General features: G+C 49.8%; 1 protein-coding gene across 1 annotated transcript in view; it reads left to right on the top strand.

The window, feature by feature from the left end:
* LOC128686479 (collagen alpha-1(XVII) chain) overlaps nt 1–27,159 on the top strand; it is an 88,307-nt gene that overhangs the window by 16,200 nt on the left and 44,948 nt on the right. The window lies entirely within an intron of this gene.

Raw genomic sequence — 27,159 nt, 5'->3', positions numbered from 1 at the left:
TTTATTTATAACTAAGGCAGCCTTGCGGGCTACAGTGATGCTTGTTACTGTGGGACACTTTAACGTAGTGACACCTGCTACAGTGATGCTTGTTACTGTGGGACAGTTTAACGTAGTGACACCTGCTACAGTGATGCTTGTTACTGTGGGACAGTTTAACGTAGCGACACCTGCTACAGTGATGCTTGTTACTGTGGGACAGTTTAACGTTGTGTTAAGTACAGGTTAATTAGTAGGTGTTACATAAGTAATATATTTTTAATAAGTGTTTACCCATATTTACCTAAGAGGTGGGTCACTTAAGAACATAAAAAAGAGGGAACACAGCGACAGGCCTACTGGCCTATGCGAGGCAGGTTCAATTCTCCTACCGGCTTAAGCTCACTCACCTAGTGACCTTAAGTTCATTGACCGTCCGACCTCACTGACCTAGTGAGGTCAGACATGTCACTTAAAGGAGGAGCACAGCATCAGACCTAGTAGCACCAGCTAGTTAGGTCCAACTCACACCCACCTACACCCACTCATATATTTATCCAACCTATTTTTAAAACTACACAACGTCTTAGCTTCTATGATGGTACTCGGGAGTTTGTTCCACTCATCCACAACTCTATTACCAAACCAGCGCTTTCCTATATCCTTCCTGAATCTGAATTTTTCCAATTTAAAACCATTGCTGCGAGTCCTGTCTATGTTAGATATTTTTAGCATGCTATTTACATCCCCTTTATTAATTCCTGTTTTCCATTCATACACCTCAATCATATCCCCCCTAATTCTACGCCTTTCTAGAGAGTGCAGATTCAGGGCCCTCAGTCTATCCTCATAGGGAAGGTTTCTGATACATGGGATCAATTTTGTGACCAGAACTGTGCAGCACAATCTAAATGAGGCCTAACCAACGATATACAGAGTTGAAGAACAACCCGAGGACTTCTATTATTTATACTTCTTGCTATAAAGCCAAGGTTTCTGTTAGCTTTATTGCGAACACTTATGCACTGCTGTCTTGGTTTTAGATTACTGCTAACTAGAATTCCTAAATCCTTTTCACAATCCGTAATATTAAGATCTACATTTAGTTTATACGTGTCATGGTTATTTAACTGTCCAACATTTAGAACTTTGCATTTGTCTATATTAAACTGCATCTGCCACTTCTCCGACCATTGCATCAGTCTATTCAAATCATCGTCATTAGAATGAATTTTAAGGCCAATAGGCCTTCCAAGCAAATTTGCTTATGTCGCTATTTATTCCCTCATCTATGTAGTTTATGTTGTTAGGTAAGACACATATGCAACAGTTAGGTATCTTTATTATGAAACGTTTCGCCTACACAGTAGGCTTCTTCAGTCGAGTACAGAAAAGTTGATAGAAGCAGAAGATACTTGAAGACGATGTAATCAGTCCATCACCCTTAAAGTTTTGAGGTGGTCAGTCCCTCAGTCTGGAGAAGAGCATTGTTCCATAGTATGAAACAATATGTTTCATACTATGGAACAATGCTCTTCTCCAGACTGAGGGACTGACCACCTCAAAACTTTAAGGGTGATGGACTGATTACATCGTCTTCAAGTATCTTCTGCTTCTATCAACTTTTCTGTACTCGACTGAAGAAGCCTACTGTGTAGGCGAAACGTTTCATAATAAAGATACCTAACTGTTGCATATGTGTCTTACCTAACAACCTGTCGGTATTTTATACCATTTTAATGTTCAATATGTAGTTTATATAAATTGTGAACAACAACGGGCCCAACACTGACCCCTGAGGAACACCGCTTGTGACGTGCCCCCATTCTGATTTCTCCCCATTTATGCAAACTCTCTGCTGCCTATTTGTCAGCCATACCTCTACCCAGGAAAAAATTTCTCCTCCTATTCCGTGTGCCTTAAGTTTCCTCAATAGCCTCTGATGTGGAACTCTATCGAAAGTCTTACTGAAGTCCATATACACAATATATTCATTACCATGATCTACCTCCTCAAACACCTTAGTGAAAAAAGTTAGTAAATTCGTAAGACAGGAACGCCTCTTTGTAAAACCGTGTTGAGATTCATTAATCAATTTATGTCTATCAAGACGGCTACGAGTTGCCTCGGCAATAATCGATTTCATGAATTTACCAACTATGGAGGTAAGGTTTATTGGTCTATAGTTCGAAGCTAAGGACCTGTCACCTGCCTTGTAAATAGGTATTACATTAGCCATTTTCCACTTATCAGGCACTATGCCAGTTTGTAGTGATATGTTAAAAAGATTAGCCAAAGGTATGCTAAGTTCCTCTTTACATTCCTTTAACACCCTTGCAAACAGTTCATCAGGACCTGGGGATTTGTTAGGTTTTAATTTCTCTATTTGTCTGAGGACCATGTCACTAGTTACCGCAATCGTGCATAGTTTATCGTCCTGTTCTACATAATCTATTATTTCAGGAATATCACTAGTATTTTCCTGGGTGAAAACTGAGAGGAAGTAGGTATTGAGAATTTCACACATATCCTTATCACTGTCAGTGATCTGACCAGAGTTACTCTTAAGTGGGCTAGTCTTGTCCCTAATCTTACTTCTGTATACCTGAAAGAACCCTTTTGGGTTAGTCTTTGAATCCCTTGCGACCTTAGCCTCATAATCCCTTTTTGCTTTTCTTATTCCTTATTTTTATTTCTCTCTTTAATTGAATATATTGATTTCGTAACTGCCCATCCCTTGTTTTGATACGCCTATATATGCCTCTCTTTAGACCACTGAGATGTACACTTAGTGGCATTTTTGGAGACAGAAGACCAGTGATTCGTGAAGCCAGTCACCTACCAATAAGCGTTCATTATATATATATATATATATATATATATATATATATATATATATATATATATATATATATATATATATATATATATATATTTGTGAGTAACAAGTGGTTGAGAAACCCTACAAGTTGAAGAGATGATAAATTAGACACATGTGCAACACTCGGGTATCTTAAATGAGGAAACGTTTCGCCACACAGTGGCCTCATCAGTTCATACAAAGGAGAATGGTGAAGACCAGGAGGAGATTGAAGCAATCAGTCTCTCAGCCTTAAGTCGATGTGATCAGTCCGTCAATCTTGGGATCTTAATACAGGGAATTCTTCACTTGCCTAGCACTTGGTCACGACCTACGACCACACTGGACAAATGTGACACCACCTACGACTGCTGTACCTCTCCTGTCTACAGTATATAACCTACTTCTTGGCACATATGCTGTATTCTTTTCAAGATTGATGGACTGACTACAACGACTCAAAGCTGAGGGACTGATTACCTCAAACTCCTCCTCTTGTAGATCTTTATATTGAACTGATTAAGCCAATACATTGAAGATTCCCATATGTTGCATCAATGTCTCATTGTTCATAAATTAATTGTAGCTCCTGGTAAATAAGACAAGTGCAGAATTAAGATATTAATGTTGTATAAGTGGAACAAAGTCAAGAGCACTGTATAAGTGGAACAAAGTCAAGAGCACTGTATAAGTGGAACAAAGTCAAGAGCACTGTATAAGTGGAGCAAAGTCAAGAGCACTGTATAAGTGGAACAAAGTCAAGAGCACTGTATAAGTGGAACAAAGTCAAGAGTGTTGTATAAGTGGAACAAAGTCAAGAGCACTGTATAAGTGGAACAAAGTCAAGAGTGCTGTATAAGTGGAACAATGTCAAGAGTGCTGTATAAGTGGAACAAAGTCAAGAGCACTGTATAAGTGGAACAAAGTCAAGAGCGTTGTATAAGTGGAACAAAGTCAAGAGCATTGTATAAGTGGAACAAAGTCAAGAGTGCTGTATAAGTGGAACAATGTCAAGAGTGCTGTATAAGTGGAACAAAGTCAAGAGCACTGTATAAGTGGAACAAAGTCAAGAGCACTGTATAAGTGGAACAAAGTCAAGAGCACTGTATAAGTGGAACAAAGTCAAGAGCACTGTATAAGTGGAACAAAGTCAAGAGCACTGTATAAGTGGAACAAAGTCAAGAGCACTGTATAAGTGGAACAAAGTCAAGAGCACTGTATAAGTGGAACAAAGTCAAGAGCACTGTATAAGTGGAACAAAGTCAAGAGCACTGTATAAGTGGAACAAAGTCAAGAGCACTGTATAAGTGGAACAAAGTCAAGAGCACTGTATAAGTGGAACAAAGTCAAGAGCACTGTATAAGTGGAACAAAGTCAAGAGCACTGTATAAGTGGAACAAAGTCAAGAGCACTGTATAAGTGAAACAAAGTCAAGAGCACTGTACAAGTGGAACAAAGTCAAGAGCACTGTATAAGTGGAACAAAGTCAAGAGCACTGTATAAGTGGAACAAAGTCAAGAGCACTGTATAAGTGGAACAAAGTCAAGAGCACTGTATAAGTGGAACAAAGTCAAGAGCACTGTATAAGTGGAACAAAGTCAAGAGCACTGTATAAGTGGAACAAAGTCAAGAGCACTGTATAAGTGGAACAAAGTCAAGAGCACTGTATAAGTGGAACAAAGTCAAGAGCACTGTATAAGTGAAACAAAGTCAAGAGCACTGTATAAGTGGAACAATGTCAAGAGTGTTGTATAAGTGGAACAAAGTCAAGAGCACTGTATAAGTGGAACAAAGTCAAGAACGCTGTATAAGTGGAAAAAAGTCAAGAGCACTGTATAAGTGGAACAAAGTCAAGAGCACTGTATAAGTGGAACAAAGTCAAGAGCACTGTATAAGTGAAACAGTCAAGAGCACTGTATAAGTGGAACAATGTCAAGAGTGTTGTATAAGTGGAACAAAGTCAAGAGCACTGTATAAGTGGAACAAAGTCAAGAGCACTGTATAAGTGAAACAAAGTCAAGAGCGCTGTATAAGTGGAACAATGTCAAGAGTGCTGTATAAGTGGAACAAAGTCAAGAGCACTGTATAAGTGGAACAAAGTCAAGAGCACTGTATAAGTGGAACAAAGTCAAGAGCACTGTATAAGTGAAACAAAGTCAAGAGCACTGTATAAGTGGAACAATGTCAAGAGTGTTGTATAAGTGGAACAAAGTCAAGAGCACTGTATAAGTGGAACAAAGTCAAGAACGCTGTATAAGTGGAACAAAGTCAAGAGCACTGTATAAGTGGAACAAAGTCAAGAGCACTGTATAAGTGGAACAAAGTCAAGAGCACTGTATAAGTGAAACAAAGTCAAGAGCGCTGTATAAGTGGAACAAAGTCAAGAGCACTGTATAAGTGAAACAAAGTCAAGAGCGCTGTATAAGTGGAACAATGTCAAGAGTGCTGTATAAGTGGAACAAAGTCAAGAGTGCTGTATAAGTGGAACAAAGTCAAGAGTGTTGTATAAGTGGAACAAAGTCAAGAGCACTGTATAAGTGGAACAAAGTCAAGAGCACTGTATAAGTGGAACAAAGTCAAGAGCACTGTATAAGTGGAACAAAGTCAAGAGCACTGTATAAGTGGAACAAAGTCAAGAGCACTGTATAAGTGGAACAAAGTCAAGAGCACTGTATAAGTGGAACAAAGTCAAGAGCACTGTATAAGTGGAACAGCCAAGAGCAGAGGACACTGATGGTGACACCTGTAGAGAGGATTCAGGGACTGACAAGCCAAGACACACCACAGGCTGAAAGTACCATTGGTATCAACTTTGGTAATATATACTATCTTTATTTGCTACAAGTACATATACAAGGTATACAGACCACAGTTGACATCAGTGACATACTACTATATTATAGAAAGCTGCTTGTTATGCTGAGGATTTCCCGCAAATTAGGTCAGTTTTGTCCCAGGATGCGACCCACACCAGTCCCAGTCGACTAACACCCAGGTACTCATTTTACTGACGGGGGACAAAGACAACCGGTGTAAAGTAACACGCCCAATGTTTCTACCCTCGCTGGAAATCGAACCTAGACCCTCGTCGTGTGAAGCGAGAGCATTAGCCACCAGGCCACGGGGCAAGGTAATCAACACTGACTCCAGACACCATTTAATCTCCTCATCATTATAATAACCAGAGTGGATTCCTCCCACTTCATGAGAAGTTTTACCCATAAAGTTCACCACAACAGCCACACAGAATGACACCTTCTACTGACTATCTACACTGCTGACAACCTGAAGACGTGTGTGTGTATGTGTCTTTATTACTGAAATGTGTGGCCTGCACGACAGTCTTATTGGAATAAAAAAGAATAAAACAATCGAGAGAGTAAATTTAGCTTTGAGGTGATCAGTCAGCTTACCAATGCTGACGGACAGCTCACGTCAGCTTCAAAGGCTTCATTCCAGCAGTGCTGACGGACAGCTCACGTCAGCTTCAAAGGCTTCATTCCAGCAGAGCTGACATTACTATTACTTATAAATTGCTTGTTTCCAGGATGGTCAGCACCACACACTGGGGAGAAATTAAATTTATATCCACATTATCATAACAGAGCGACGTAAAAATTAAAACATATAAATGCGTGCATATACATAGTGAAAATTTATTGTCGCAATAACTTGGCGAAAACCAGCCTAAACATCACGAAACTAAAACAATTCGCGGATATTAAGCAACACCAACCAAATTTATGCTGATCCAAGATAAGTTGCCAGGATGTACCTTCCTTATAATGCATTTGTGTTAGCAGATGCGGATTACATTCTTAATTATCATTCTTTGGTACAAGGATAGCTGTAGTTCGTACGTCGGCAGCCTGGTTGATCACGCCCTGATCCACCGCGAGGACTGATCACAGACCGAGCCGCGGGGGCGCTGACCCCCGAAACCGTCTCCAGGTATATCCTATACTTGAAAACTTTCAGGGGATACTGGAGTACATTAATCAGCGTGAGTGCGTTATCTAACAGGTGAGGCACCTATTTGGAGAACTAGGTACTTGGGGGACATCAGGGGTGTAAAGGAACTTACTTTGTGCCAGGGATCAAACAAGGAATATTGCAGTTGTGAGTAGAATGATCGAACCACTGTGCTACGTGGACGCTTCGGTATTAGGCGAAGGGAGATAGATGGAAGAAGGGAAGTGATGAGGGACAGAGGAAGGGAAGTGATGAGAGGCAGAGGAAGGGAAGTGATGAGTGACAGAGGAAGGGAAGTGATGAGTGACAGAGGAAGGGAAGTGATGAGGGACAGAGAAAGGGAAGTGATGAGACACAGAGGAAGGGAAGTGATGAGACACAGAGGAAGGGAAGTGATGAGTGACAGAGGAAGGGAAGTGATGAGGGACAGAGAAAGGGAAGTGATGAGTGACAGAGGAAGGGAAGTGATGAGGGACAGAGGAAGGGAAGTGATGAGTGACAGAGGAAGGAAAGTGATGAGTGACAGAGGAAGGGAAGTGATGAGGGACAGAGGAAGGGAAGTGATGAGGGACAGAGAAAGGGAAGTGATGAGTGACAGAGGAAGGGAAGTGATGAGGGACAGAGGAAGGGAAGTGATGAGTGACAGAGGAAGGGAAGTGATGAGGGACAGAGAAAGGGAAGTAATGAGGGACAGAGGAAGGGAAGTGATGAGGGACAGAGGAAGGGAAGTGATGAGGGACAGAGGAAGGGAAGTGATGAGGGACAGAGAAAGGGAAGTGATGAGGGACAGAGGAAGGGAAGTGATGAGGGACAGAGAAAGGGAAGTGATGAGGGACAGAGGAAGGGAAGTGATGAGTGACAGAGGAAGGGAAGTGATGAGACACAGAGGAAGGGAAGTGATGAGTGACAGAGGAAGGGAAGTGATGAGTGACAGAGGAAGGGAAGTGATGAGGGACAGAGAAAGGGAAGTGATGAGTGACAGAGGAAGGGAAGTGATGAGGGATAGAGGAAGGGAAGTGATGAGTGACAGAGGAAGGGAAGTGATGAGGGACAGAGAAAGGGAAGTGATGAGTGACAGAGGAAGGGAAGTGATGACGGACAGAGGAAGGGAAGTGATGAGACACAGAGGAAGGGAAGTGATGAGTGACAGAGGAAGAGAAGTGATGAGCGACAGAGGAAGGGAAGTGATGAGGGACAGAGGAAGGGAAGTGATGAGCGACAGAGGAAGAGAAGTGATGAGCGACAGAGGAAGGGAAGTGATGAGGGACAGAGGAAGGGAAGTGATGAGTGACAGAGGAAGGGAAGTGATGAGGGACAGAGAAAGGGAAGTGATGAGGGACAGAGGAAGGGAAGTGATGAGACACAGAGGAAGGGAAGTGATGAGACACAGAGGAAGGGAAGTGATGAGGGACAGAGGAAGGGAAGTGATGAGACACAGAGGAAGGGAAGTGATGAGGGACAGAGAAAGGGAAGTAATGAGGGACAGAGGAAGGGAAGTGATGAGGGACAGAGGAAGGGAAGTGATGAGGGACAGAGGAAGGGAAGTGATGAGGGACAGAGAAAGGGAAGTGATGAGGGACAGAGGAAGGGAAGTGATGAGGGACAGAGAAAGGGAAGTGATGAGTGACAGAGGAAGGGAAGTGATGACGGACAGAGGAAGGGAAGTGATGAGACACAGAGGAAGGGAAGTGATGAGTGACAGAGGAAGAGAAGTGATGAGCGACAGAGGAAGGGAAGTGATGAGGGACAGAGGAAGGGAAGTGATGAGCGACAGAGGAAGAGAAGTGATGAGCGACAGAGGAAGGGAAGTGATGAGGGACAGAGGAAGGGAAGTGATGAGGGACAGAGGAAGGGAAGTGATGAGTGACAGAGGAAGGGAAGTGATGAGTGACAGAGGAAGGGAAGTGATGAGGGACAGAGAAAGGGAAGTGATGAGGGACAGAGGAAGGGAAGTGATGAGACACAGAGGAAGGGAAGTGATGAGACACAGAGGAAGGGAAGTGATGAGGGACAGAGGAAGGGAAGTGATGAGACACAGAGGAAGGGAAGTGATGTGATGAGGGACAGAGGAAGGGAAGTGATGAGACACAGAGGAAGGGAAGTGATGAGGGACAGAGGAAGGGAAGTGATGAGTGACAGAGGAAGGGAAGTGATGAGGGACAGAGAAAGGGAAGTAATGAGGGACAGAGGAAGGTAAGTGATGAGGGACAGAGGAAGGGAAGTGATGAGGGACAGAGGAAGGGAAGTGATGAGTGACAGAGGAAGGGAAGTGATGAGTGACAGAGGAAGGGAAGTGATGAGGGACAGAGAAAGGGAAGTGATGAGTGACAGAGGAAGGGAAGTGATGAGGGACAGAGGAAGGGAAGTGATGAGGGACAGAGAAAGGGAAGTGATGAGACACAGAGGAAGGGAAGTGATGAGACACAGAGGAAGGGAAGTGATGAGTGACAGAGGAAGGAAAGTGATGAGTGACAGAGGAAGGGAAGTGATGAGTGACAGAGGAAGGGAAGTGATGAGGGACAGAGAAAGGGAAGTGATGAGTGACAGAGGAAGGGAAGTGATGAGGGACAGAGGAAGGGAAGTGATGAGTGACAGAGGAAGGGAAGTGATGAGGGACAGAGAAAGGGAAGTAATGAGGGACAGAGGAAGGGAAGTGATGAGGGACAGAGGAAGGGAAGTGATGAGGGACAGAGGAAGGGAAGTGATGAGGGACAGAGAAAGGGAAGTGATGAGGGACAGAGGAAGGGAAGTGATGAGGGACAGAGAAAGGGAAGTGATGAGGGACAGAGGAAGGGAAGTGATGAGGGACAGAGGAAGGGAAGTGATGAGACACAGAGGAAGGGAAGTGATGAGTGACAGAGGAAGGGAAGTGATGAGTGACAGAGGAAGGGAAGTGATGAGGGACAGAGAAAGGGAAGTGATGAGTGACAGAGGAAGGGAAGTGATGAGGGATAGAGGAAGGGAAGTGATGAGTGACAGAGGAAGGGAAGTGATGAGGGACAGAGAAAGGGAAGTGATGAGTGACAGAGGAAGGGAAGTGATGACGGACAGAGGAAGGGAAGTGATGAGACACAGAGGAAGGGAAGTGATGAGTGACAGAGGAAGAGAAGTGATGAGCGACAGAGGAAGGGAAGTGATGAGGGACAGAGGAAGGGAAGTGATGAGCGACAGAGGAAGGGAAGTGATGAGGGACAGAGGAAGGGAAGTGATGAGTGACAGAGGAAGGGAAGTGATGAGGGACAGAGAAAGGGAAGTGATGAGGGACAGAGGAAGGGAAGTGATGAGACACAGAGGAAGGGAAGTGATGAGACACAGAGGAAGGGAAGTGATGAGGGACAGAGAAAGGGAAGTAATGAGGGACAGAGGAAGGGAAGTGATGAGGGACAGAGGAAGGGAAGTGATGAGGGACAGAGGAAGGGAAGTGATGAGGGACAGAGAAAGGGAAGTGATGAGGGACAGAGGAAGGGAAGTGATGAGGGACAGAGGAAGGGAAGTGATGAGGGACAGAGGAAGGGAAGTGATGAGGGACAGAGGAAGGGAAGTGATGAGACACAGAGGAAGGGAAGTGATGAGTGACAGAGGAAGGGAAGTGATGAGGGACAGAGAAAGGGAAGTGATGAGTGACAGAGGAAGGGAAGTGATGAGGGATAGAGGAAGGGAAGTGATGAGTGACAGAGGAAGGGAAGTGATGAGGGACAGAGAAAGGGAAGTGATGAGTGACAGAGGAAGGGAAGTGATGACGGACAGAGGAAGGGAAGTGATGAGACACAGAGGAAGGGAAGTGATGAGTGACAGAGGAAGAGAAGTGATGAGCGACAGAGGAAGAGAAGTGATGAGCGACAGAGGAAGGGAAGTGATGAGTGACAGAGGAAGGGAAGTGATGAGGGACAGAGGAAGGGAAGTGATGAGACACAGAGGAAGGGAAGTGATGAGGGACAGAGAAAGGGAAGTAATGAGGGACAGAGGAAGGGAAGTGATGAGGGACAGAGGAAGGGAAGTGATGAGGGACAGAGGAAGGGAAGTGATGAGGGACAGAGAAAGGGAAGTGATGAGGGACAGAGGAAGGGAAGTGATGAGGGACAGAGAAAGGGAAGTGATGAGGGACAGAGGAAGGGAAGTGATGAGGGACAGAGGAAGGGAAGTGATGAGACACAGAGGAAGGGAAGTGATGAGTGACAGAGGAAGGGAAGTGATGAGGGACAGAGAAAGGGAAGTGATGAGTGACAGAGGAAGGGAAGTGATGAGGGATAGAGGAAGGGAAGTGATGAGTGACAGAGGAAGGGAAGTGATGAGGGACAGAGAAAGGGAAGTGATGAGTGACAGAGGAAGGGAAGTGATGACGGACAGAGGAAGGGAAGTGATGAGACACAGAGGAAGGGAAGTGATGAGGGACAGAGGAAGGGAAGTGATGAGACACAGAGGAAGGGAAGTGATGAGTGACAGAGGAAGGGAAGTGATGAGGGACAGAGAAAGGGAAGTGATGAGTGACAGAGGAAGGGAAGTGATGAGGGATAGAGGAAGGGAAGTGATGAGTGACAGAGGAAGGGAAGTGATGAGGGACAGAGAAAGGGAAGTGATGAGTGACAGAGGAAGGGAAGTGATGACGGACAGAGGAAGGGAAGTGATGAGACACAGAGGAAGGGAAGTGATGAGTGACAGAGGAAGAGAAGTGATGAGCGACAGAGGAAGAGAAGTGATGAGCGACAGAGGAAGGGAAGTGATGAGTGACAGAGGAAGGGAAGTGATGAGGGACAGAGGAAGGGAAGTGATGAGACACAGAGGAAGGGAAGTGATGAGGGACAGAGAAAGGGAAGTAATGAGGGACAGAGGAAGGGAAGTGATGAGGGACAGAGGAAGGGAAGTGATGAGGGACAGAGGAAGGGAAGTGATGAGGGACAGAGAAAGGGAAGTGATGAGGGACAGAGGAAGGGAAGTGATGAGGGACAGAGAAAGGGAAGTGATGAGGGACAGAGGAAGGGAAGTGATGAGGGACAGAGGAAGGGAAGTGATGAGACACAGAGGAAGGGAAGTGATGAGTGACAGAGGAAGGGAAGTGATGAGGGACAGAGAAAGGGAAGTGATGAGTGACAGAGGAAGGGAAGTGATGAGGGATAGAGGAAGGGAAGTGATGAGTGACAGAGGAAGGGAAGTGATGAGGGACAGAGAAAGGGAAGTGATGAGTGACAGAGGAAGGGAAGTGATGACGGACAGAGGAAGGGAAGTGATGAGACACAGAGGAAGGGAAGTGATGAGTGACAGAGGAAGAGAAGTGATGAGCGACAGAGGAAGAGAAGTGATGAGCGACAGAGGAAGGGAAGTGATGAGTGACAGAGGAAGGGAAGTGATGAGGGACAGAGGAAGGGAAGTGATGAGCGACAGAGGAAGAGAAGTGATGAGCGACAGAGGAAGGGAAGTGATGAGGGACAGAGGAAGGGAAGTGATGAGGGACAGAGGAAGGGAAGTGATGAGTGACAGAGGAAGGGAAGTGATGAGTGACAGAGGAAGGGAAGTGATGAGGGACAGAGAAAGGGAAGTGATGAGGGACAGAGGAAGGGAAGTGATGAGACACAGAGGAAGGGAAGTGATGAGACACAGAGGAAGGGAAGTGATGAGGGACAGAGGAAGGGAAGTGATGAGACACAGAGGAAGGGAAGTGATGTGATGAGGGACAGAGGAAGGGAAGTGATGAGACACAGAGGAAGGGAAGTGATGAGGGACAGAGGAAGGGAAGTGATGAGTGACAGAGGAAGGGAAGTGATGAGGGACAGAGAAAGGGAAGTAATGAGGGACAGAGGAAGGGAAGTGATGAGGGACAGAGGAAGGGAAGTGATGAGGGACAGAGGAAGGGAAGTGATGAGTGACAGAGGAAGGGAAGTGATGAGTGACAGAGGAAGGGAAGTGATGAGGGACAGAGAAAGGGAAGTGATGAGGGACAGAGAAAGGGAAGTGATGAGGGACAGAGGAAGGGAAGTGATGAGGGACAGAGGAAGGGAAGTGATGAGGGACAGAGGAAGGGAAGTGATGAGGGACAGAGGAAGGGAAGTGATGAGGGACAGAGGAAGGGAAGTGATGAGGGACAAATGAAGGGAAGTGGTGAGGGACAGAGGAAGGGAAGTGATGAGGGACAGAGGAAGGGAAGTGATGAGGGACAGAGGAAGGGAAGTGATGAGGGACAGAGGAAGGGAAGTGATGAGGGACAGAGGAAGGGAAGTGATGAGACACAGAGGAAGGGAAGTGATGAGTGACAGAGGAAGAGAAGTGATGAGCGACAGAGAAAGGGAAGTGATAAGACACAGATTAAGGGAAGTGATGAGACACAGAGGAAGGGAAGTGATGAGGGACAGAGGAAGGGAAGTGATGAGGGACAGATGAAGGGAAGAGATGAGGGACAGAGGAAGGGAAGTGATGAGGGACAGAGGAAGGGAAGTGATAAGACACAGATTAAGGGAAGTGATGAGACACAGAGGAAGGGAAGTGATGAGGGACAGAGGAAGGGAAGTGATGAGGGACAGATGAAGGGAAGAGATGAGGGACAGAGGAAGGGAAGTGATGAGGGACAGAGGAAGGGAAGTGATGAGGGACAGAGGAAGGGAAGTGATGAGGGACAGAGGAAGGGAAGTGATGAGGGACAGATGAAGGGAAGTGATGAGGGACAGAGGAAGGGAAGTGATGAGGGACAGAGGAAGGGAAGTGATGAGGGACAGAGGAATGGAAGTGATGAGGGACAGATGAAGGGAAGTGATGAGGGACAGAGGAAGGGAAGTGATGAGGGACAGAGGAAGGGAAGTGATGAGGGACAGAGGAAGGCAAGTGATGAGGCACAGATTAAGGGAAGTGATGAGACACAGAGGAATGGGAAGTGATGAGGGACAGAGGAAGGGAAGTGATCAGGGACAGATGAAGGGAAGTGATGAGGGACAGAGGAAGGAAAGTGATGAGGGACAGAGGAAGGGAAGTGATGAGGCACAGAGGAAGGGAAGTGATGAGACACAGAGGAAGGGAAGTGATGAGTGACAGATGAAGGGAAGTGATGAGGGAAAGAGGAAGGGAAGTGATGAGTGACAGAGGAAGGGAAGTGATGAGGGACAGAGGAAGGGAAGTGATGAGGGACAGAGGAAGGGAAGTGATGAGGGACAGAGAAATGGAAGTAATGAGGGACAGAGGAAGGGAAGTGATGAGGGACAGAGGAAGGGAAGTGATGAGGGACAGAGGAAGGGAAGTGATGAGGGACAGAGGAAGGGAAGTGATGAGGGACAGAGGAAGGGAAGTGATGAGACACAGAGGAAGGGAAGTGATGAGACACAGAGGAAGGGAAGTGATGAGGGACAGAGGAAGGGAAGTGATGAGGGACAGAGGAAGGGAAGTGATGAGACACAGAGGAAGGAAAGCGATGTGACAGAGGAAGGGAAGTGATGAGACAGCGCAAGGGAAGTGATGAGGGACAGAGGAAGGGAAGTGAGGAGACACAGAGGAAGGGAAGTGATGAGATACATAGGAAGAGAAGTGATGAGACAGAGGAAGGGAATTGATGAGACACAGATGAAGGGAAGTGATGAGGGACAGAGGAAGGGAAGTGATGAGGGACAGAGGAAGGGAAGTGATGAGGGACAGACGAAGGGAAGTGATGAGACACAGAGGAAGGGAAGTGATGAGGGACAGAGGAAGGGAAGTGATGAGGGACAGAGGAAGGGAAGTGATGAGGGACAGAGGAAGGGAAGTGATGTGACACAGAGGAAGGGAAGTGATGAGACACAGCGCAAGGGAAGTGATGAGGGACAGAGGAAGGGCAGTGATGAGGGACAGAGGAAGGGAAGTGATGAGACACAGAGGAAGGGAAGTGATGAGATACAGATGAAGGGAAGTGATGAGACACAGAGGAAGGGAAGTGATGAGATAGAGGAAGGGAAGTGATGAGAGAAAAAGGGAAGTGATGAGACACAGTGGAAGGGAAGTGATGAAGGACAGAGGAAGGGAAGTGATGAGGGACAGAGGAAGGGAAGTGATGAGACAGAGAGGAAGGCAAGTGATGAGACACAGAGGAAGGCAAGTGATGTGACACAGAGGAAGGGAAGTGATGAGACACAGCGCAAGGGAAGTGATGAGGGACAGAGGAAGGGCAGTGATGAGGGACAGAGGAAGGGAAGTGATGAGACAGAGGAAGGGAAGTGATGAGATACAGAGGAAGGGAAGTGATGAGACACAGAGGAAGGGAAGTGATGAGATACAGAGGAAGGGAAGTGATGAGACACAGAGGAAGGGAAGTGATGAGATACAGAGGAAGGGAAGTGATGAGACACAGAGGAAGGGAAGTGATGAGACACAGAGGAAGGGAAGTGATGAGGGACAGAGGAAGGGAAGTGATGAGGGACAGAGGAAGGGAAGTGATGAGGGACAGAGGAAGGGAAGTGATGAGGGACAGAGGAAGGGAAGTGATGAGGGACAGAGGAAGGGAAGTGATGAGGGACAGAGGAAAAGAAGTGATGAAGGACAGAGGAAGGGAAGTGATGAGGGACAGAGGAAGGGAAGTGATGAGGGACAGAGGAAGGGAAGTGATGAGGGACAGAGGAAGGGAAGTGATGAGGGACAGAGGAAGGGAAGTGATGAGGGACAGAGGAAGGGAAGTGATGAGGGACAGAGGAAGGGAAGTGATGAGGGACAGAGGAAGGGAAGTGATGAGGGACAGAGGAAGGGAAGTGATGAGGGACAGAGGAAGGGAAGTGATGAGGGACAGAGGAAGGGAAGTGATGAGGGACAGAGGAAGGGAAGTGATGAGGGACAGAGGAAGGGAAGTGATGAGGGACAGAGGAAGGGAAGTGATGAGGGACAGAGGTAGGGAAGTGATGAGGGACAGAGGAAGGGAAGTGATGAGGGACAGAGGTAGGGAAGTGATGAGGGACAGAGGAAGGGAAGTGATGAGGGACAGAGGAAGGGAAGTGATGAGGGACAGAGGAAGGTTCTCTTCTTGGCCTCGTTATCCTGGCATCCACGACACGTGTTCAGTGTCGTCTGGTGTCTGGGTGGCAACAAGAACCTCAACCCCAGGGCTGTGTTGGTGTGGTGGTGTGGTTGCAGCAGCAGACAACCCCAGCATGGTGATGTCTGATGCTGTGGTGGTGTAGTTGCAGCAGCAGACAACCCCAGCATGGTGATGTCTGATGCTGTGGTGGTGTAGTTGCAGCAGCAGACAACCCCAGCATGGTGATGTCTGATGCTGTGGTGGTGTAGTTGCAGCAGCAGACAACCCCAGCATGGTGATGTCTGATGCTGTGGTGGTGTAGTTGCAGCAGTAGACAACCCCAGCATGGTGATGTGTGATGCTGTGGTGGTGTAGTTGCAGCAGCTGACAACCCCAGCATGGTGATGTCTGATGCTGTGGTGGTGTAGTTGCAGCAGCAGACAACCCCAGCATGGTGATGTTTGATGCTGTTGTGGTGTAGTTGCAGCAGCAGACCCCAGCATGATGTCTGATGCTGTGGTGGTGTGGTTGCAGCAGCAGACAACCCCAGCATGGTGATGTCTGATGCTGTGGTGGTGTAGTTGCAGCAGCAGACAACCCCAGCATGGTGATGTCTGATGCTGTGTTGCTGTGGTTGCAGCAGGAGACAACCCCAGCATGGTGATGTCTGATGCTGTGTTGCTGTGGTTGCAGCAGCAGACAACCCCAGCATGGTGATGTCTGATGCTGTGTTGCTGTGGTTGCAGCAGCAGACAACCCCAGCATGGTGATGTCTGATGCTGTGTTGCTGTGGTTGCAGCAGCAGACAACCCCAGCATGGTGATGTCTGATGCTGTGTTGCTGTGGTTGCAGCAGCAGACAACCCCAGCATGGTGATGTCTGATGCTGTGTTGCTGTGGTTGCAGCAGCAGACAACCCCAGCATGGTGATGTCTGATGCTGTGTTGCTGTGGTTGCAGCAGCAGACAACCCCAGCATGGTGATGTCTGATGCTGTGTTGCTGTGGTTGCAGCAGCAGACAACCCCAGCATGGTGATGTCTGATGCTGTGGTGGTGTAGTTGCAGCAGCAGACAACCCCAGCATGGTGACCTGCCTGCAGGATGCTGCACTGATCCTCTAAACTCACATCATCATTCCACAGTGTAGCGTAATTTTAACAGAACGAGTATTAGATACACCAGGTAATACGAATATCTTGGTCTGTATGACAAGCCACAAGGTGATGTAAAAATCCAGATCACGGCCGATGGTTGTATAATGTATTATTAATATTTCAATAAAAAATTGAAGCGCTAAACCTACAAGGGTCAGTTGTATAACGTAACTTTCAATCTCGCACGACTGACTCACTTCAGGAAATGGAGTTCAACCTAGGGTGCGGGATTTGAGTAATTACTGGAACCTGGTATGTGTATATCCACAGGTCAGCTCGCTACCGACACAGGTCAGCTCGCTACCGACACAGGTCAGCTCGCTACCGACACAGGTCAGCTCGCTACCGACACAGGTCAGCTCGCTACCGACACAGGTCAGCTCGCTACCGACACAGGTCAGCTCGCTACCGACACAGGTCAGCTCGCTACCGACACAGGTCAGCTCACTACCGACACACGTCAGCTCACTACCGACACACGTCAGCTCACTACCGACACACGTCAGCTCACTACCGACACACGTCATCTTACTACCGACACACGTCAGCTCACTACCGGCACAGGTCAGCTCACTACCGACACAGGTCAGCTCACTATCGACACACGTCAGCTCACTACCGACACAGGTCAGCTCACTACCGACACACGTCAGCTCACTACCGACACACGTCAGCTCACTACCGACACACGTCAGCTCACTACCGACACACGTCAGCTCACTACCGACACACGTCAGCTCACTACCGACACACGTCAGCTCACTACCGGCACAGGTCAGCTCACTACCGACACACGTCAGCTCACTACCGACACACGTCAGCTCACTACCGACACACGTCAGCTCACTACCGACACAGGTCAGCTCACTACCGACACAGGTCAGCTCACTACCGACACAGGTCAGCTCACTACCGGCACAGGTCAGCTCACTACCGACACACGTCAGCTCACTACCGACACACGTCAGCTCACTACCGACACACGTCAGCTCACTACCGACACACGCACCTCACTACCGACACAGGTCAGCTCACTACCGACACACGTCAGCTCACTACCGACACAGGTCAGCTCACTACCGGCACAGGTCAGCTCACTACCGACACACGTCAGCTCACTACCGACACACGTCAGCTCACTACCGGCACAGGTCAGCTCACTACCGACACACGTCAGCTCACTACCGACACACGTCAGCTCACTACCGACACACGTCAGCTCACTACCGACACACGTCAGCTAACTACCGACACACGTCAGCTCACTACCGACACACGTCAGCTCACTACCGACACACGTCAGCTCACTACCGACACACGTCAGCTCACTACCGACACACGTCAGCTCACTACCGACACACGTCAGCTCACTACCGACACACGTCAGCTCACTACCGACACACGTCAGCTCACTACCGACACACGTCAGCTCACTACCGACACACGTCAGCTCACTACCGACACATGTCAGCTCACTACCGACACAGGTCAGCTCACTACCGACACATGTCAGCTCACTACCGACACAGGTCAGCTCACTACCGACACACGTCAGCTCACTACCGACACAGGTCAGCTCACTACCGACACATGTCAGCTCACTACCGACACAGGTCAGCTCACTACCGACACAGGTCAGCTCACTACCGACACAGGTCAGCTCACTACCGACACAGGTCAGCTCACTACCGACACAGGTCAGCTCACTACCGACACAGGTCAGCTCACTACCGACACAGGTCACACGTCAGCTCACTACCGACACAGGTCAGCTCACTACCGACACAGGTCAGCTCACTACCGACACAGGTCAGCTCACTACCGACACAGGTCAGCTCACTACCGACACATGTCAGCTCACTACCGACACATGTCAGCTCACTACCGACACAGGTCAGCTCACTACCGACACAGGTCAGCTCACTACCGACACAGGTCAGCTCACTACCGACACAGGTCAGCTCACTACCGACACAGGTCAGCTCACTACCGACACATGTCAGCTCACTACCGACACAGGTCAGCTCACTACCGACACAGGTCAGCTCACTACCGACACAGGTCAGCTCACTACCGACACAGGTCAGCTCACTACCGACACATGTCAGCTCACTACCGACACAGGTCAGCTCACTACCGACACACCGACACAGGTCAGCTCACTACCGACACAGGTCAGCTCACTACCGACACAGGTCAGCTCACTACCGACACAGGTCAGCTCACTACCGACACACGTCAGCTCACTACCGACACAGGTCAGCTCACTACCGACACAGGTCAGCTCACTACCGACACAGGTCAGGTCACTGACAGTGTCATGACGGGTTACAGAATAACAATGTAAATAAAGAAATATTATACACAATATTATATCAAGAATAAAGAACATTAATAATGAATAACTGGAACTAAATGTAGTTAATTACATGTAAGAGTTATTAACAGTATTAGTGGTAATGCTGGTAGTGGAATTAGTAGGTAGTACGCAGCAGCAGCAGCTTGTTACCAGCAGCAAGCGCAGCACCAGTGGTTGCAGCACAGGCAGCAGCAGCAACAGCTACCAGTGTTAAGAGCGGCTGAACACTGTACACCAGCTACCATACCAGCTACTCAGCAGCAGCACGGCAAAAGTACCAGCACTTCAGTACCAGCTAACAGCGCATCAGCAGCAGCACTAGCATTTAGCAGCACGAAGTATGAAATACCAGCAGCAACAGCGATCAGTATCAGCAGTAATGAGCAGCAGCACCAGCACTTCAGGCAGCAATAGCAGCATATCAGTAGCAGCACCAGGCAGTAGCAGCGCATCAGCATAGCGCGCACTAGCAGCAGCGCAGCGCCAGTACTAGCAGCAGGCACCAGCAGCAACGCGCATATACTAGCACGAGCACAGCAACCAGCAGCAGTACTAGCAGCACAGTGAGCAGCAACAGCAGCAGCAACAGTACCAGGATACCAGCACTAGCACTAGGCAGTGCAGTATCAGCAGCAGCAGCAGCACTAGCTACTAGCAGTAATAGCAGCAGCAATAGCACTATTTATAATAGCAGCAGCATTAGTATCAATAGCACTAGCAGCACAAAGCAGCAGCATTAGCAGCAATAGCAGCAGCATTAGCAGCAGCAGCACAGCAGCACAGCAGCAGCACAGCAGCGCCAGCAGCAGCAGCAGCAGCATTAGCAGCACCAGCAGCAGCAGCACTAGCAGCAGCATTAGCAGCAGCAACAGCAGCAGCAATAGCAGCATTAGCAGCAGCATTAGCAGTAATAGCAGCACTAGCAGTGAAAGTCACCAGCGGCAGTGGCAGCAGCTACCTCAGCATGTTGTTACCAGCGCTGTTACCAGCACAGCAATTAGCACAGCATCAGCAGCACTCAGCAGCAGCAGCACCAGCACAGTTGCACCAGCAGTACCAGCAGCAGCAGCACAGCACTGGCAGCAGCAGCAGCAGCACCAGCAGCAGCAGCAGCACCAGCAGCAGCAGCAGCAGCAACAGCAATTACCAGCACCAGCAGCAGCACCAGCAGCACCAGCACCAGCAGCAGCACGCAGCAGCAGCACCAGCACTCACTCAGCAGCAGCAGCACCAGCGTGCACAGCACAGCAGCAGCACAGCAGCAGCACCAGCGGTTGCCAACAGCAGCAGCACCAGCAGCAGCACCAGCAGCAGTACCAGCAGCACCAGCACTCAGCACTCAGCAACACTGGCAATTAGCAGCAGCAACAGTACCAGCAAGCAGCAGCATCAGCAGCAGCCATCACAGCAGCACAGTTGCTACCAGCAGCAGCACCAGCAGCACCAGCCACCAGCAGCAGCACTAGTGGCAGCAAGGTACTCAGCAGCAGCCACCAGCACAGCACTACAGCAGCAGCAGCATCAGCATGAGCACCAGCAGCAGCAGCAGCACCAGCAGCAGCAGCAGCACATGTCGCAGCACAGTACCAGCAGCAGCAGCAGCAGCAACAGCAGCACAGTTACCAGCAGCAGCACAGCGCTAAGCAACAGTTACCAGCAGCAGCACAGCAGCACCAGCAGCAGCACTTGTGCAGCAGCACCAGCAGCAGCAGTACCAGTTGTTGCAGGCAGCAGCAGCAGCACCAGCAGCAGCAGCAGCATCAGCAGCAGCAACATCAGCAGCATTCAGCAGCAGCAGCAGCAAGCAGCTACTAGCAGCAGCACAGTACTAGCACTATAGCAGCACTAGCAGCAGCAGCATATCAGCAGCACTTCAGCACAGCAGCAGTACTAGCAGGCACACAGCAGTACCAGCAGCAGCAACAGCAAGTACATAGCATTGGTAGCCAGCACAGTAGCACTAGCACAGCAGCAATAGCAGCAGCAATAGCAGGTCAGCAGTGCCAGCAGCAGCAGCACAGCAGTAAGTGGGCACGCCAATAGCAGCAGCAGCAGAGCACATGGCCAGCAGCAGTACTGAGGTGAGCAGCAGCATCACATTAGTAGCAGTACTAGCAGCATTAGCAGCAGCATTAGCATTAGCACTAGCAGCAGGACAGTACTAGCATTAGCAGCAGCATTAGCAGCACAGCAGTAGCATTAGCATTAGTAGCATTAGTATTTAGCAGCAACACAGCAGCAGCAGCAGTACCAAAGCAGCTACCAGCAGCACTAGCAGCAGCACTAGCACTAGCAGCAGCACTAGCAGCAGCACGAGCAGCAGCAGCAGCAGCAGCAGCAGCAGCACTAGCAGCAGCAGCAGCACACACAGCAACAGCAATAGCACACACATTAGCAGCACTAGCAGTACTAGCACTAGCAGCAATAGCAGCAGCACTAGCAGCACAGCAGCAGCACCACTAGTACTGTAGCAGCACTAGCAGCACAGCAGCAGCATCAGCAGCAACAGTTACCAGCAGTACTACAGCAGCACTACAGCAAACAGCAGCAGCACGAGCAGCAGCAGCAGCAGCATCAGCAGCAACAGCAGCAGTAGCAGTACTACTAGCAGCACTAGCACTAGTATCACATTACTAGCAGTACTATAGCATTAGCACCAGCAGCAACAGCGGGCAGCAACAGCAAGTACCAGCAGCAGCACCAACAGCTACCAGCAGCAGCACAGCAGCACCAGCAGCAGCACAGCAGCAACAGTACTGTTAACAGCAGCACAGCAGCAGCACAGCAGCAGCATCAGCAGCAGCACCAACAGCAGCACCAGCAGCAGTACCAGCAGCAGCAGCATCAGCAGCACAGCAGCAGCACTAGCATCAGCAGCATAAGCACCAGCAGCAGCACCAGCGCAGCAGCACCAGCACCAGCAGCAGCACCAGCAGCAGCACCAGGCACCAGCACCAGCAGCATCAGCAGCACCAGCAGCAGAACAGCACTGAAGCAGCAGCACCAGCAGCAGCATCAGCAGCACAGCAGCAGCATCAGCAGCAATTAGCACCAGCAGCAGCACCAGCAGCAGCAGCAGCTACCAGCAATTACTAGCACAGCAGCACAGCAGCATACTAGCAATTAATAGCATCAGCAGCACAGCAGCACATACCAGCAGCAGTTACCAGCAGCACAGCAGCAGCACTAGCAGCAGCACAGCACCAGCAGTGTGCCATCAGCAGCACAAAGCAGCAGCACTAGCAGCAGCACTGCAGCAATAGCAGCAGCAGCAGCACATACCAGCAGCAGCACCAGCAGCACCAGCAGCAGCATCAGCAGCAGCACTAGCAGCAGCACAGCAGCAATTAGCAGCATCAGCAGCAGCATCAGTACCAGCAGCAGCACAGCAGCAACAGCAGCAGCAGCAGCAGCAGCACTAGCAGCATCAGCACAGCAGGCACCAGCACTAGCAGCACCAGCACACCAGCAGCAGTATCAGCACCAGCAGCATCATAGCAGCACTGAGCACACAGCAGCAGCAGCAGCACCAGCAGCAGAGCATCAGCAGCAGCAGCAGCAGCAGCAACTCCTAACACAGCACTACAGCAGCACACATACTAGCATCAGTACTAGCAAAGTACCAGCACTAGCAGCAGCAATTAGCAGCACTAGCAGCACAGCAGCATATCAGCAGCAGCACTAGCAGCAGCACTAGCAGCAACAGCAGTGTTACTGCACTAGCAGCATTAGCAGCACTAGTAGCAATAGCAGCAGCACAGCAGTACCAGCACTAGCAGCAGCATTAGTAGCAGTACTACAGCAGCAGCAGCACTAGCAGCAGCACTAGCAGTATCAGTGCAGCAGCATTACAGCAGTACTAGCAGCAGCAGCACTAGCAGCAGCAGCAGCACACTAGCATTAGCAGTACTAGTACTAGCACTAGCAGCAGTAGCATTAGCAGTGCAGCAGCAGCAGCGCAGCACTAGCAGCAACAGCAGCAGCACTAGCAGCAGCACAGTAGCAACAGTAGCAGCAGCATTAGCAGCAGCAGCATTAGCAGTAGCATTAGCAGTAGCAGTAGCAGCACAGTAGCAGGCATTAAAGGCAGCAGCAGTAGCAGCAGCATTAGCATTAGTAGCACTAGTGGGGCCAGCAGCATTAGCAGTAAGGCCTGGCAGCATTTTAGCTGTGCAGTAGTACTAGCAGTAGCAGCAGTGGCATTAGCAGTAGTAGGCAGTAGCATTGGCTCATTAGCAGCAGCAGGCAGCAGAGGTGTGGTAACAGCAGCATCAGCAGTTGTGATCAATAGCAGCAGCAGCTGCGCAGCACCAGCAGCAGCAGCAGCACTGCAGTGTTGGCAGCGGCAGCATCAGCAGCACCAGCAGTAGCAGCATCAACAGCATCAGTATCAGCAGTATCAGCAGTAGCAGCACTGCTGCTAATTGTTGCAGCGGCGTTAATCGTGCAGCAAATGTTAATCGTACAGCAGCATCATCAGCGTTAATCGCAGTAGCAGCATCAGCAGTAGCAGCATCAGCAGCATCAGCAGTAGCAGCATCAGCCGTAGCAGCATCAGCAGTAGCAGCATCAGCAGTAACAGCATCAGCTGTAGCAGCATCAGCATCATCAGCAGTAGCAGCATCAGCAGTAGCAGCAGTAGCATCAGCAGCATCAGCATCAGCAGCATCAGCATCAGCAGCATCAGCATCAGCAGTAGCAGCATCAGCAGCAGTAGCAGCATCAGCATCAGCATCAGCAGCAGCAGCATCAGCAGCAGTAGCAGCATCAGCAGCAGTAGCAGCATCAGCAGCATCAGCATCAGCAGCATCAGCATCAGCAGTAGCAGCAGCAGCAGCAGTAGCACCATCAGCAGCAGTAGCAGCATCAGCATCAGCAGCATCAGCATAAGCAGCAGCAGCATCAGCAGCAGTAGCAGCATCAGCATCAGCAGCATCATCAGCATCAGCAGCATCATCAGCATCAGCAGCAGTAGCAGCATCAGCAGCAGTAGCAGCATCAGCATCAGCAGCATCAACATCAGCAGCATCAGCAGCAGTAGCAGCATCAGCAGCAGTAGCAGCATCAGCATCAGCAGCATCAGCAGTAGCAGCATCAGCAGCAGCGCGTTGTTGGGCAGCACTGGCAGCAGCAGCATCAGCATCAGCAGAGCAGCATCGGGCATCAGCAGCATCAGCATCAGCATCAGCAAGCAAGCGTTAAGGCAGCATCAGCGTTAAGCATCAGCATCAGCATCAGCAGTAGCAGCATCAGCAGCATCAGCAGCATCAGCAGCAGTAGCAGCATCAGCATCAGCAGCATCAGCAGTAGCAGCATCAGCAGCAGCAGCATCAGCATCAGCAGTAGCAGCATCAGCATCAGCAGCATCAGCATCAGCATCAGCAGCAGTAGCAGCATCAGCAGCAGTAGCAGCATCAGCAGCAGCAGCAGCATCAGCATCAGCAGCATCAGCATCAGCAGCAGTAGCAGCATCAGCAGTACCGTTAATCGTTAAGCAGTAGCAGCATAAGCAAGCGCAGCAGCATCAGCATCAGCAGTAGCAGCATCAGCAGTAGCATCAGGGCAGCAGCGCACTGCATCAGCGTTAATCGTTGGCAGCAGCACACCGCAGCTGGCACCGCGTTAAGGCACTTCAGCATCAGCAGCAACATCAGCAGCATCATCAGCAGCAGCATCGTTAAGCGTTGGGCATCAGCAGCATCAGCATCGTGCTAAGCGTTAACGTTAAGCGGTTAAGACCAGCAGTAGCAGCATCAGCAGTAGCAGCATCAGCAGCATCAGCATCAGCAGCAGTAGCAGCATCAGCAGTAGCAGCATCAGCATCAGCAGTAGCAGCATCAGCATCAGCAGCAGTAGCAGCATCAGCAGCAGTAGCAGCATCAGCAGCATCAGCATCAGCAGTAGCAGCATCAGCAGCAGTAGCATCAGCAGCAGTAGCAGCATCAGCAGTAGCAGCAGCATCAGCAGTAGCAGCATCAGCAGCAGTAGCATCAGCATCAGCAGCATCAGCATCAGCAGCATCAGCAGTAGCAGCATCAGCAGCAGTAGCATCAGCAGTAGCATCAGCAGTAGTAGCAACATCAGCATCAGCAGCATCAGCAGTAGCAGCATCAGCAGTAGCAGCATCAGCAGCAGTAGCATCAGCAGCAGTTGCAGCATCAGCATCAGCATCAGCAGCATCAGCAGCAGCAGTAGCAGCATCAGCAGCAGCAGCATCAGCAGCAGCATCAGCAGCAGTAGCAGCATCAGCAGCAGTATCAGCAGCAGTAGCGGCATCATCAGCAGCAGCAGCAAGCAAGCAGTCTTATCAGCAGCAGCAATCAGCAGCATCGTAGCAGTTATAATGCGTTAGCATGCAGCAAGCATTGCGCAGCGTTGCTAGCAGTTGCAGCAGACAGCAGCAGCTAAGCAGCTATGTACGCGCAGCAGCGCAGCTTGCAGCAGCAGCAGCTAAGCAGCGTTAGCATGCAGCAGCAGACAGCAGTTAACAGCATCAGCAGCAGCAGCAGCAGCAGCGTTGCTAACGCAGCAGCGTTGCAGGCATCAGCAGCGAAGCAGCATCAGCAGTAGCAGCAGCAGCAGCAGCAGCAGCGAGCAGCAGCTGCTGCTGCTAAGCGTTGCGCAGCAGCAGCGTTGCTGCTTGCTAAGCAAGCAGCAGCTGCAGCAGCAGGCGTTAAGCGCTCAGCATCAGCAAGTTAAGCAGCAGCGCTTGCGCGCTTGTTAGCAGCATCAAAGCATCAGCTGCAGCACCAGCAGCGTTAATTCGTTAGCAGCATCAGCAGCAAGCACCGTTAAGCAGCAGCAGCAGTTGCAGCGTTGCAGCAGCATCAGCATCAGTCAGATCAGCAGCATCAGCAGCGTTAATCAAGCATCAAGCAGCATCAGCAGCGTTAGCGCAGCAGCGTTAACAGCAGCGTTAATCAGCAAGCAGCAGCAGCAGCAGCAGCAGCAGCAAGTTGTTCAGCAGCAGCAGCAGCAGCAGCAGCATCAGCAGCATCAGCGCAGCGTTAATCAGCAGCAGCAGCAGCATCAGCAGCAGCTTAGCTGTTGCAGCCAGCATTCAAGCAGCGTTGCTGCTGTTAAGCATTGCAGCAGCAGCAGCAGCAGCAAGCACGCAGCAGCGTTGCAGCAGCAGACAGTTATACAGCAGCAGCATCAGCAGCATCAGCAGCAGCAAGCGTGCTGGCAGCATCCGCAGCATCGTAGCAGTGCTTGCTGCTGCTAGCAGTAGCAGCTTGCAGCAGCAGTAGCAGCAGCAGCAGCAGTTGCAGCAGCAGCAAGTTGCAGCAGCATCAGCAGCATGCACAGTTAGCAGTTAATCAGCAGCATCAGCAGCAGCGTTGCGTTAATCATCAGCAGCAGTAGCTGCAATGCTGTTGCTAATCAGCAGCACCAGCAGCAGCATCAAAGCAGCAATCAGCATCAGCAGCAGCAGCGTTGCAGCAGCATGCAAGCGTTAGCAGCAGCAGCAGCAGTTACAGCAGCAGCAGCAGCAGCAGCAGCAGCTTGACCGCAATAGCGCAGCGCTGAGCAAGCAGCGTTAATCGTTAAAGTTAGCAGCAATCAGCAGCAGCAGCAGCAGCAGCATGTTAAGCATCGCAATAGCTAAGCAAGCATCAGCAGCAGTAGCATCAGCAGCAGCAGCAGCAGCATCAGCATCAGCATCAGCATCAGCAGCAGCATCAGCATCAGCATCAGTAGCAGCATCAGCAGCAGCAGTAGCAGCATCAGCAGCAGCAGTAGCAGCATCAGCAGCATCAGTAGCAGCAGTAGCAGCATCAGTAGCATCAGCATCAGTAGCAGCATCAACATCAGCATCAGTAGCAACAGCATCAGCAGTAGCATCAGCAGCATCAGTAGCAGCAGTAGCAGCAGCAGCA

This window comes from Cherax quadricarinatus, chromosome 17, assembly GCF_038502225.1.
Source record: "Cherax quadricarinatus isolate ZL_2023a chromosome 17, ASM3850222v1, whole genome shotgun sequence".
NCBI lineage: Eukaryota > Metazoa > Arthropoda > Malacostraca > Decapoda > Parastacidae > Cherax > Cherax quadricarinatus.
Note: the sequence above shows the minus strand (reverse complement) of the source record. Positions and strands in the feature narration are given on the sequence as shown.